At 34.6% G+C, this 12,533-nt stretch overlaps 1 long non-coding RNA gene across 1 annotated transcript in view; it reads left to right on the plus strand.

Moving 5' to 3' along the window:
• Positions 1 to 4,060: 4,060 nt before the first annotated feature.
• Positions 4,061 to 12,533, plus strand: part of LOC121327241 — a 35,790-nt gene continuing 27,317 nt past the window's right edge. Inside the window, exons 1-2 of the long non-coding RNA XR_005951535.1 lie at positions 4,061 to 4,307; positions 7,109 to 7,296. This is a non-coding gene — a long non-coding RNA (uncharacterized LOC121327241). The remainder of the gene's footprint in view (positions 4,308 to 7,108; positions 7,297 to 12,533) is intronic.

Raw genomic sequence — 12,533 nt, forward strand, 5'->3', positions numbered from 1 at the left:
CCATGCTCTATTTCTTTGTACCTTGAACATTACTTTCACTTACCTCTCAAAGGAACATAAACTGAAAAAAAAGTTTCTTGACATTTTATTGTATTTTATTTTCCAACTTTAGATTTGCTTATACAGGAAAAAAATAAGAATTCATTGGTTTTATTAGAAATGCATGTGGCTGCAGAGTTCAACCAACAATTTACTTGATCAAACCCTATTTTGGAAAATCTATGGGAAGAGTAAAACTAGCCAGAAACAACTCAGTTGCACAGTTGTTGTTCTGGATAGTTTTTTCTAGTCAGTATTATTGTATTCCTCTGAAAATGTGCACTTTCTTTAAAGTGATAGGCTTGGATGTGGATTTCTTATCAGTTTTCCAATGTCAGACCACTGCAATCCCAGCAAAAAGGTAATATTAAAACCAAGAAACACTGGGGCCCTGTGGCAAAGTGCCCCGCCCCTGGGCTATTTATTTGTGTTGTATGTTGCGTGTAGTGTGTAAATGTTGGTGTATTGTAGTTGGTACACAGGATAATGTGGATTATGAACACGAGTGATTTAAAATGTTTATTTGTATTTAGGCACGAGGATTGCACAGCACTTCACGTGCAGATAAAATATAATATGTGAGCACGGGGGGAACTGCACTAAGTAAATTCACGTGTAGTTGTATCGAGACTCCAATTGAATGATTGATTAGCAATCGAGTCTCAGTACAGCTGCACAAAAGCAGCATGTTTTCACTCACTCGGGGTTGTGTGTTCGGTGAGTAGAGAACGGGTGTGGAAAAGGAGAAAGTAAAAACTAAAATAAATAATCGATTTAAACTCACCATGTTTGTCTGTCTGTTTAGTGTTAGTACGTTTTGTTTGTCTGTTTGTTTTGGCCACTGTGCCGTTTTATTTTACGTGTTTTTCGTTTGTTCAACCTTTGATTTTCTGTTTATTGATTAAACTGCGCAACAGAGCAATTCACATTTCACCTGGCAGTACTGAGTGTTTCTTCTGGGTCTGACGTCATCACACACGCCATCCTGTTACAGGCCCATACTCAAAAGAAAGCATTGGGTAGTTCTGTGAAATAATCCTATTTTTATAACACGGCACCCTTTCTAAAACCATGCTCACACTCTGGAACAGCATTTTCTGAATGCCTACAGTCTAGGCAATTGTTATTAAGTTAGCTTTTAAACCTGGGAACTGTAGGCTGAATAGGTTGTAAATAAACAAAGATGTACTTGCTAACCTTTATTACCTTGTCAAAATTACTGATTGTAAAGCCTTTTTCTTCACAATGCATCTGATGCCTCAGTGCATTTGCATAGACCCTTCCTAATCTAAAGGTCTTCCACTAGTTAAGAAAGAAGTATACATGAAATTCCTCATGGATATTCAGTTGATTAGTGTATGAGTGCTCTATATGAGTGAAAAATATGTGTTTTCCAAACTTCTGGGGAGTGTCTAACAACTGCTCCAAAACTTGCAAACTCACAGGTGCCTCTGTATCTAATGCGCTAACTACTACATGTTAAACATACTGATCAATGACCAAGTAACACCAATCCTATTGTAAACACAGGAAGGCAGTATGTGTATCTATAACAAAAAGCTGTATTCTTCTATTTAACATTCCACTGCCAAGAGACATTAAAAATTGCCATAGTATCTTCAGAGAACAAAAAAAACCACACACACACACACACACACAAATGAAACCAGAGCAAGGCTCATGCTAATATCAGCTCTTGTTGTGACAACCCACGAAACACAAAAAGGAGATGAAGTTAAAGGTTACGGCATTTGACCTAACTTGTTGACAGCTAAACTTAATATTGCATATACAACTGTTTTGCTTTTTGTATGTATGAAACAATAAAAGTATACCAGTAGTAATATGTTACAATAGCCTACATTTTAAATTAAGAACATAAAATTGTTTACTCTTTACTGTTATTTTTTGTTTGCACTATATTGTTTAAAATTAATCATTAACCCTGCTGTTGTTTATTTTAACCCTATATTTTAAATGCTGCCATCTGGCAACACACTTTAGTGTTGGTTTTTTTTTTACATCCCCTCAGCTACGTCATACTAGTGGCATCCACAGTGCAAAATAAATACTGTATTTAATAGAAAAGCAGCACGAGCAGTAGTATTTTTTTTTGGAAATCTTTGAAACCTTTTTATTTGAAACAGCTTTGTGGACAGTGAGGGCCGGTAACCCCGCTGTCTCCAGAACACCTCAGCTTCTTGGGGTGCAGGTTGATGGTGTGTCCACACTTCTTCTTGCAGCAGTTCTTTTTTTTTGCTATTGTTCATAATGTCTATATGTCTGTCTCACCAATTGAATGGGGCTGCTTTGCTTCTGGAAGTTATTTATAGTACCACTTACTTACTTTGATGCAGCTGGTGTCTTTTTCATTGAAGGCATTGAAGAAATCGTGCAGCCCTATGCAGTATGTTCAATAATTTACCAGGATGCAAACTAAACCAGATAACAGGTTCCTAAATGCAGTGTAAAGGCCACTGCACACTGGATCCGTTCTGTCTTTTAGCATCATCCATCATCCGAAAATGATGAGTGTCAATGCATTGCACACTAGATGCGTTAATATCGTACTTCAGAGCGCTGGGGTGCAGTGGAGGCTTTGTAGTAAATATACCTAGCTTCAGTATTTTAATAAAAACACAAATACAATTCTGTTGTTAATTATTAAATAACTTTGAACACAAAAAACATTAAATGTAGTATAAACTTAATGATCAGCAAACGCTCATGGATGTTAAAACGTTTGCTAATTATTACGTTTCTACTTGATCTACAATATACGCAATACATATTACATTATATTATATATATATATATATATATATATATATATATATATATATATATATATATAGCAATGAGCTACCGAAAATACTTTACCATAATGACCTACTCGCTGTGTATGGAGCCAGAAATTCCATCACTTTCATGTGCCCCTCTTTTCTGTCAAGCCATGACCGCTCTTGGTTCCCCTGTCATGCCTCTTATGTGTCTCCAGGTTAGACCGTTGTTTCTTTACTTCCTCGACTACAACTAAAATAAAAACTATATACTTGTAATAACCTATACTGCACAAAATCCAAGTGTTAATGCATGCTATCAGTTCATAATTTCACGTTTTATAACACATATCATTCATGCCCAAGTCTGCGGCAATGTCTTTCCTTATGTTTTCTTTTTTTTTTTTTTTCAAAATCTTTGTAATCTTTGTTGGATTTATCATAAATAATTTATGTTTGGCGACACGCAATTAGATTTTCCATTTTGTTCTGGGAACTGCAAGAAACCACGTGTCTTCCCAGTCGTTTTTCATTGGTCAATCTTTTTTTTTTTTTAACGCATTTCAATTCGGATCAAATCCAGCTTGTTTTGATTCCAAAATTCACGCATCACCGTGGTACAATTACAGACTAAGTGTGCAAGGTGCAATAGTGAATGCACATGATCGGACTCACGTTAAATTCGGATGAGTTATCGGATCCAGTGTGCAAAGTCATTTAGCAGGTAGTGCGTCAATAAGGCAAAAGTTTGCTTTATTTTTGGTGATAAACATATGTACATTTACACTATTCGTTCATAAATGGGAATTTTCACGGGACTAACAGATTATACATAAATGGGTAAAATTCACGGAAATCGTGATAACCGCGAAACAAAAACAGCCTTATTCATAATAATACAACGATATGAATAATGTATGCATGTACTATGACACTGTTTGATACCGTTTAATTTGTGTGGTACAAAAAATAGAGATGAAGAAATGCGCTTGCAAAATATGAACTCAAGCATTACTCTCCACTCATCTCCCTGACCGACCAGGATGACTTCAGTTCTTTTTATTCCGGCAAGAAATTCTCATTTCACTCAGTCACTCTTGCTTGTCAAAGTAGCACTCCTTCAGTTGTTTTACTGGCCCAATAGAGATCAGACCATCCTTATCAAATTATGCTCATATAGCCAATGGTGTGCCTCTCCGCGTCTCACATGACCACATTTCCCTTGACTTTTTACAAAGGCACCATAGACTTCAGTTCAGAGCCGCAGACAGAAGCTTTAACTACGGTAGCGGGTTGTCTTGTACACAATTGGCTGACTTGCAAGTTATTCTAACAAGTGAAACACATTTAGTCTTCGTTTTCCAATGGACTTTCACTTCGTTACGCACTACAAAAAACAAAAAACAAACAAACAAACAAAAAAAAAAAAAAAAAAAAAACGAACAGATGTCCTGATTGGCCACAGGCTGTAACGTTTTGCTACTGCATGTAAGTATTAATTGATTTAATAACGTTGTTTCTGTGAAATGAGTGTGCTAATGTTCAACAGAATAACCACAGAATAGAGTAACTGTAATAGAATTGTAGTCAGACATGTGATTTCTTAAAAAATAAAACAAAGAAGCTGAACCGGTGACCAGAAGTGTAAAATGCAAGTAGCTTTCTTGAGACAGAACATTGTACAGTATGGACCCTCTCTGATTGCTGTCACTTTTTACTAATTTAAAAAATACGATAAATCCAGTTGACCCTTCTCGCAAGGTTGCTAAACTGACCAGCCGGTCGACACAGTTATAATAGCTGCGCATGAAAGGGGCGCTTCAGGGCACATAGCTCCAGTCCTACACATTCCAAAATAGCGACGCTTTAAACATGTGTACTCTAATAATGACTATTTGCTAATTCTTTTATTTATTTATTTTTTTAAACACCAATGTTTTGTTGCGGCTTCAACTACTGATAAGACTAATAATAATGACACGATGAGTTTTATATGTAAAAAAAAAAAAAAAACATTTATTTCAGCTATGCATAAATGTGTTTAAACAGCATGTATAAACAATTGCGTGTTGCAGATTGCGTTTATATTTATATTAGTGTGTAAAGTATTTGTAATCCAACACCTGACTTGTCAAAATAACTTCATGACAATGGCACTTACCGCGAGATTTTATTTTAGTTCTAGTGTCGCTTCTATGTAATATGTGAACTAATTCTGGTTTAGTAATTAACCACGAAGAAAAGCCCACCACTGTGGATTTTAATTTATTTATTTAGATTTTTTTTTTTTTAATTGGTTTAATTGGAATGCGCATTAACATTGAGTGTCTGATGCTGCAAAAGACTCCAGTTTGTTAATTTCAATTCCCATGGGAACACAGAAAGTCACTTTGGCGAAGAAACTCATAATTCTTTAAAACATATTTTTTAAATGCTGGGTCTATTTCTTCTTTGTCTGGCTCTTCTGTCATCTACACCCCCCCTCCTTCCTCTCTCCCTCCCTCCCTCTCTCCCTGCACCCCAAACCACCGCCCACTGTGAGCCAAGACACCTGAAGGCTAGACATAATGATCAACAGAGCTTGTCAAGCCTGTCTGGACTGCAGCCAGTTTTTCCCCTCTGCAATCAAGGAGCCTGCACGCAATGCACGCCAATCCTGTTCCGCTGCTGTGCGAGGATCAGGAATGGAAGGCTTGCACATACTGCGGAAAGATTAAAGACAGCACTGTCCCTTCTCTCGTACCAGATGTGGGCTTGGCTTTAACCCCCTCGTTTCCTTTTGAAAAACTGTGGTATTAGTTTTTTATGATGATAACACACAGCATTGCCCAAAAGCTCAATTTTATAACCCCTTTCATTCATTACGTTTGTTTGTAGCATTTGAAACCATTAACCTTTTACTGCTACATTATATACACAAGGATCAATTCGATCTGTGAAATAAAATATTAAACATCCAACAGCATTATACCACAAGATAATGTAAAACATTTAAGTGTTAATTAAAAGAAAAAAACACACATTCACCGATTAGACCTTAAAAATGAACTTTCATGTTCTCTCTCGCTCTCTCTCTCTCTCTTTCTCTCTCTCTGTCTCTCTCCATGAATTATTGTTATTATTGAATTCTTGAAAAATAACAAGTTTACTGCACTATATATATATGTGTGTGTGTGTGTGTGTGTGTGTGTGTGTGTGTGACATGCGCAGGTTGATTCCATGGTAATATAAACCCCCCCCCATGGGCAAAATGTCTTAAGATTTTTGCACAGCAGTGTGTGTGTGTATATATATATATATATATTACTTGTGGAGTTCTATATTACCATTGTCATCATAAACGAAAGTAAAACAGAACACATAACACATGTGTCTAATATTCATTAAAAGCCTCTTTGTGGAATTATTATTATATATGCACTGAAAACTGCCAGCTCCCGTCTGAGTCGTTTTATATGGCATGGCTGGACCAGATGGCCACGTGCCCTTTTCTTATTTAGATGAGGCTTTTCCTTTCAATAACATCTTTCTTCCTGGCCTGCTTTAAAATTCCAGCGAATGAAATCAAGGGAGGATTTTCAATTCTAATTTGCCATGTGCAGAAATCAGCAGAGCCATTGTAAGCTCCCCGTATCAATCTCTCCTTTGTCTCCCCTGCAAGGCGTTACTTTGAGACTGGCTGCTTTTGGACAACTCATTTTTAATTTAACATGGAGTGTCTGTAGCAGTGGTACGACAAAGATATCAATATGCTTTGATCAAAACTAGATGATTCAGCCCAGCTTTTTTCTCTCTAATGTTAATATACAGGGTTTCTTTTCTTAACAGCTTAAAAGTGTGAAAGTGTGACAGACAAATAATGTGCTCCAGACATGATCAAATATACATAAAAAGATAAACAGAACAAATAGTATTGAATTTTAAATTTAAAAAAAGAATTGCACACATAATATATTTTTTTCTCACTGACTTTCAACAGCATTAAGATCATGAATCTTCAAGCAAAGAACATTGATTCTTAACACATATTTTGTTCAGTTGTCATAAAACCCATAAATAAAAATAAAGATAATATCAACAAATTAAAAAAAAAAAAAAACATGACTAGTTCAGAGTCCATATTCTGAAAGATATATATATATTTAGATTTAATAAAGCCTGTTTGTTAACAGCTAGGAAAGAAAACCCACAACTGTGTTTAAATTAGCAGGACAATAATTTATAGTATTTTCAAACCTCAGGCCATAGTAGAAAATATAACCTGTTTTTTTCCTTTTATTACACTTAAGGCACTCCACCTGTATCTGAGGAGGGAGCACACAACTGCTTTCCAGAGATGACTAGTGTTTGAGAATAATGAAACAAAGCTGACAAATAGGGACAAACAGCACAGATGAAAAAGCTACCAATCTTCTACAAAACCACTGAACTGTGAAAACTGCTCCAGTGGACTAAACTCTGGAGGTAACGACATCAGGTAAAAAATAAAAAATAAAGTTTGAATGGGGTATACTAGGTAAAAGCAAAGGCGTTGTAATTCTTGAATGGTAAACCTAAGACTATTCACATATACCTACGGGTAAAGTATGGTAAAAAAAAAAAAAAAGTAAAGCATGATAAATGCATGGCGGAACATGATAGGAACTGAATGGATATACAATAATTATGTTTTATGTGTTTCAGAATAAAGTACATAATAGGGTATTTAGATTGGACTACCTTTCTGTAGGAAATTATCAAAATTATTTATAGGACAGATAATTAAGATTTAAGATAATTAAGATAAGATTATCTTATATCATAATAGTACTGTACTGATATTAATGTACTGTTGGTTTCTTAGTTTCTGGCATTTACAAAATATATAGCATATCAGTGAAGAATAAATAAAGTAAGGGATTAATATTGTGGTATACATGGTACTGGGATATGAAGAATCTTTCTTAGGTTCATGTGGGGATGCTGTCTCTACAATGTGTAATTGAATACGTCCTCATTTCTACAGTGTTGCCCTTTCCCATGCAGTATGAAAGGATTTAAGATTTAGCCTCTATATTCTTCTGGCACGTTGCAATACCCAGTGTTAAATTGAAAGATTATGATTTCTTGTAACAGTGCCAGAGAGCAGGAGTTTTTCCTCAGACATGTCTTTCATGTGCTTTGAATAGAGTATAAGATTTAATATTCAGGCAAATAAGAAATTATTAAAGATATTTTTCTTCAAAAATGCTAATGAGTGTGCTTTAATAAATTTAATTTACTATTAATGTATACATTTTTATTTTGTGATTATTAAATAGGCAATCAGTACATCTGGGTTTAATATTAAAGAAGTTACTCACATATAGTACATAATGTGCAAAGCTTTTTCAGGTATTTCTTATCTGATCTCAATCTTTAGAATAAGCAAGGATATGATAAAACATAATTAATCTATTTAATAAGAGCACTGAAGGGGTTGCTTGTTTCCAAATCTTTATGCAAGAGGTAAAAATGGAAAACTGCAGCATAATTGAGCTGCTGGTCATTTGAGTGTATTTATGGATTACTGTCTGGAAAAGAAGAAAGCACTTGTTGTGAGATGACGGCACAGGGGTTGTCTGGATTTTTCAGAGTGTGCAAAGTCTTGTTTTGTCAAAGCCTTTGCTAGGGACAACCTTTGCCCTCATACGCGCCTCCCTGCTCCAGGTGCAGCTCCTTTGCAAGTGTCCTGACTTGAAAAGAAGGAATGTGCTGATTTCTCACCTAAAGCAGAACAAACCTTTGAGTGATAAGATTTGGGGATTTATTGCAACTATTATTCTCAAATGATGCGCTTTCACAAAGAAGTGCATTCTTAGAATTTTTTTTTTTTTTTTTTAGTTTGTTTAATCTAATTTCTAAAAAAAGAAATTTGGTATTTTCTTGAATTAGCTGTTGTAGTAATGCAGTGTTAAAATCTTCATTCCTGACTAACCTACTAATTTTTCACAGTCTTATGCATCCCTAATTATGACAGGTTAATTTGCATACATTCTCATGTAATGCAAAAAACATTTACGCATATTTTTTTTTTAAGTGAATGTGACATTTTTGTGTGTGTGTGTGTGTGTTCGTTCCTGTCAAGAATACTGGGACCTTTCACTCATTTTAATTCCATGAGCCTGTAATTACTGCTGTATTAACTAAAATCTAATTAAATTATGAAATAAAACAAACAAAATGTTTTTTTTACTGGTAAGCAGCTTTTAAATTTGGGACTCTCTAAAATATGATTTATTGGCTACTTGCTGTAGACCCCGTTTTTGTAATCGCTGCATTCAAGTTTAAGCACTCCTCCTATTTCACATGAGCAATTTTACCCTGGCTATTTGTAATTGAGCAGGTTTAAATCAATGAAATTTACCACAGGCTGGATTACCAGTGGATCCACTAATGTCTTTTCTCATCTCGGCTGTGTTACAAACAATTAATTTTAGCACTCTTGTGTGCAGGAAAGACAAAGTAAGGCCTCCTAATAATCAATAATGGAGCACAGGGCTATTGAATTCTGGAAAGAGATGCTTTTAAAAATCAAAAGGCCAGACATGTTCCGCTTCCCTTCTGTCTGTGCGGATTGCCTCAGATACACCAGCCTAGGCTTTGAAAGCACCCTCTCTCATTACAGAATGACCACCATCTGAAGTATATCCTTCCTACTGGCTTTTAATAATAACAGAGATTGAATTGCTGGATGGGAAAACCAAAGCATTCTGTGACATCATCCTTAGTCTAAATGCAGCAGTATTTGCAAAAACCAACCAGACTTGAAAATGTAATTATTGAGGCGGAGTAACTAGAATAAACTGGATATACTGACAGTACATTAATTTGCGGTAGTTTCAGGTCTAGTTGTGGATTTATATTCTGTTCAAGTTTACATGATTAAAAAAATGATCCCATTTAAATTTGACATCATGTCACAAGCAGAGAGAGAGAGAGAGAGAGATTGATTTGGGATCATGAGGGAAATATGTGCTGCCGGCCAACAACAGTGATCAAGAGGATTTATTTAAGAGATATTGCTTCCCAATGGGATTGTATCTTATAAAATAAAAACTATGGGATCGTCCTGTGACAAGAGCTTAAACAGAGCTCGACACCTGTTCCCTCGAGGCAGTGTTGCACCCACAATGGCTTCTAACTGTTTACCACAGCCTTTTGTTCTTCATATTGTATAGTCCTATTGGTGAAGATGATGAAACATAACCCAGCTCAATGGTTGCTGTTATTGTCTGGGTCCCAGGTGGCCTGAGGGAGTCAATAACACTTCCAACGGACCCCTGTATTGCTTTAAAGCCAATAGAGGAAGCATCAGAAATGAATTGTAGCCATCAGCAAAAGGGCTGGACAAATGACTATCTCTAAATGGCTTTATATCAGTAGTAGTTTTTTTTATTTTTTATTATTTGTTTGTATTATTTTTATTTTCAAGATAGTCAGACTTAATCTTTTCTCAGTAGGCCTCAAGACAGGTTTCTCAAATGAAAAATTACTTTTTTTTAAGATAATAGATGCTGAATCATATTTTAACCATAGAATGTTTGGTACTTTCGAAGGATGTGCAGTTGATGGAAAGCGTTAATTCCCCTTCACGTCATATACAGTTTTTTTTTTTTTTAATCAGAACATGTGGCATCAGTGAAATGTGTAAATATGTAAGAGTAGAATTTAAAAACACTTACCATTTTTGAATGTTCAGTGCTGGATTGGAACTTGTCCAGACTGTTGAATCGTTTCCTCTAGTACTACAGATTGACCTGGACATACATTGTGGCCATTAAGATTTATGATATTGAACATTATAAAGTGTAACAGTTACCCTTATTTATGTCACAGTTTTTTTAGGATTTTGCAAGTAGATATAGTTTTAGTGCATTCCATGTCCCGTGTAACATGTCTGAACAAATTCAGTAAACTTTAAAGGCATGTTCATACGGGCGATATTTGTTGATATTAACAAGGGGGCGACAGATGCCGCAGGCTTGTCGCCTCATGTGACCACCCCTGGGCAACACTCCGGCAAAACACCAGTTACATGTTTACCACTTAGGACTATGTTCTATTTTTCAGGCAACACAAAGGCAACATTTTCAATACCAGCCAATCAAATTTGATTAGTAGTGTCAAATGATGATAAGGCTCGACCATAACATTAGACAGACATTGTATCCGATGCGTTCGGATTCCTGCATTTCATCCAATTAATTATATGTAGTCTATAGATATGCAATGCAGTGAGTATATGAATAAGGGAATGTTAATGTCCACGATTACAATAACAAATTTAAGCTATGAGTAATAAAAGAATGTGTAGTGTATTTTTAAAAATATGTTTTATTTTTGTGTTTTCAGTTATGGAGGATAATTTGGGGCAAAATTAAAAAATAAATACATAAATAAATAATATATGTAATTAATTTTGATTATTTATGTATTTAGTTAGTTAGTTAATTATTTAGTTTTGTATTTATTTCGTTATTTATATATTTATTTTGTTAATGTAATTAGAACATTTTTATATCGTAGTCTTCCTTCACAGCATGTTTATGTATTGTGACAAAAACTTGCATTCTGATTGGTTTGCATTACGTTGTTGCTTGTGTGTTGCCAGCTTTTCAACCGCAGGCTTGTCTCCCGTGTGACCACCGCAAACTACAAGGCAACACGCAGGCAGCAAATGTGTTCCTCTTGTTGCTGTCGACAAAAGTTGCCTGTGTGACCAGACCTTAAAGGATTTTTTGGCACAGTTGATATGCACTAGAGAGCAATGTTTTAAATAAAACACTGTTTTGTTTTATAGAATTATTATTCTAACCTGCATTAAGAGCACAATACTATGAGTTATATCTTAATAATAAGATTGGACGTATGATCTCATATTATATATATAATATTATATTATTATATATATATATATATATATATATTATATATATATATATATATATATATATATATATATATATATATATATATATATATATATATATGTTTTTCTGGTAGCGAGGTTGTGGGGATTTTTTTTTTTTTTTTAAAACAATAACATGCACATAAGTCTGTTTAATTTCCTGTGTTAAGTAATTCTTATTCTTAGAAATAACCATCTCCATTCATGCACTGTCAGTACCTTAAACATATATGCTGACAACTAAACTAGGCCTATACATGACTGGCTACATCACCTACAGTGACAACGACATCGGTATAAGAAAAATATTGATATTTTTAAAAACCATGGCGATAGGCTATAGACTGGTAGGCTGGTAGGTAAAATAATAATAATAATAATAATAATAATAATAATAATAATAATAATAATAATACTTTGTTATTGCTTTCCATTTATTTTAATAATAAAATGCCATGCTCTTTGCCCCTTTGTAGAATTATTTTGAAACAAAAATAGCAGTACCAAATTTCTCTAGACTACATTAAAAACACCCTAGGGTTCACTGAATTCAGATGTGGTGTGTAAACTCAAAATTAAAGCTATTTCTTTATTTGTTAATCATCTATTTTGCATTCTCAATAGAAATTCTTAATATATAATTTCTTAATAATTTTAATTTTCCACATTTTCACCATTCTAGGCTGGCCTTATTTTTTAGGTTCTTTTAGGTTCTCTTACATTTTTAAAAGAAAGGTGTTGATCCGTCTGTTTGAACTCCATTCTGAGGTGCAAGTTTTTGTAAG

Source organism: Polyodon spathula, chromosome 14, assembly GCF_017654505.1.
Source record: "Polyodon spathula isolate WHYD16114869_AA chromosome 14, ASM1765450v1, whole genome shotgun sequence".
Taxonomy (NCBI): domain Eukaryota; kingdom Metazoa; phylum Chordata; class Actinopteri; order Acipenseriformes; family Polyodontidae; genus Polyodon; species Polyodon spathula.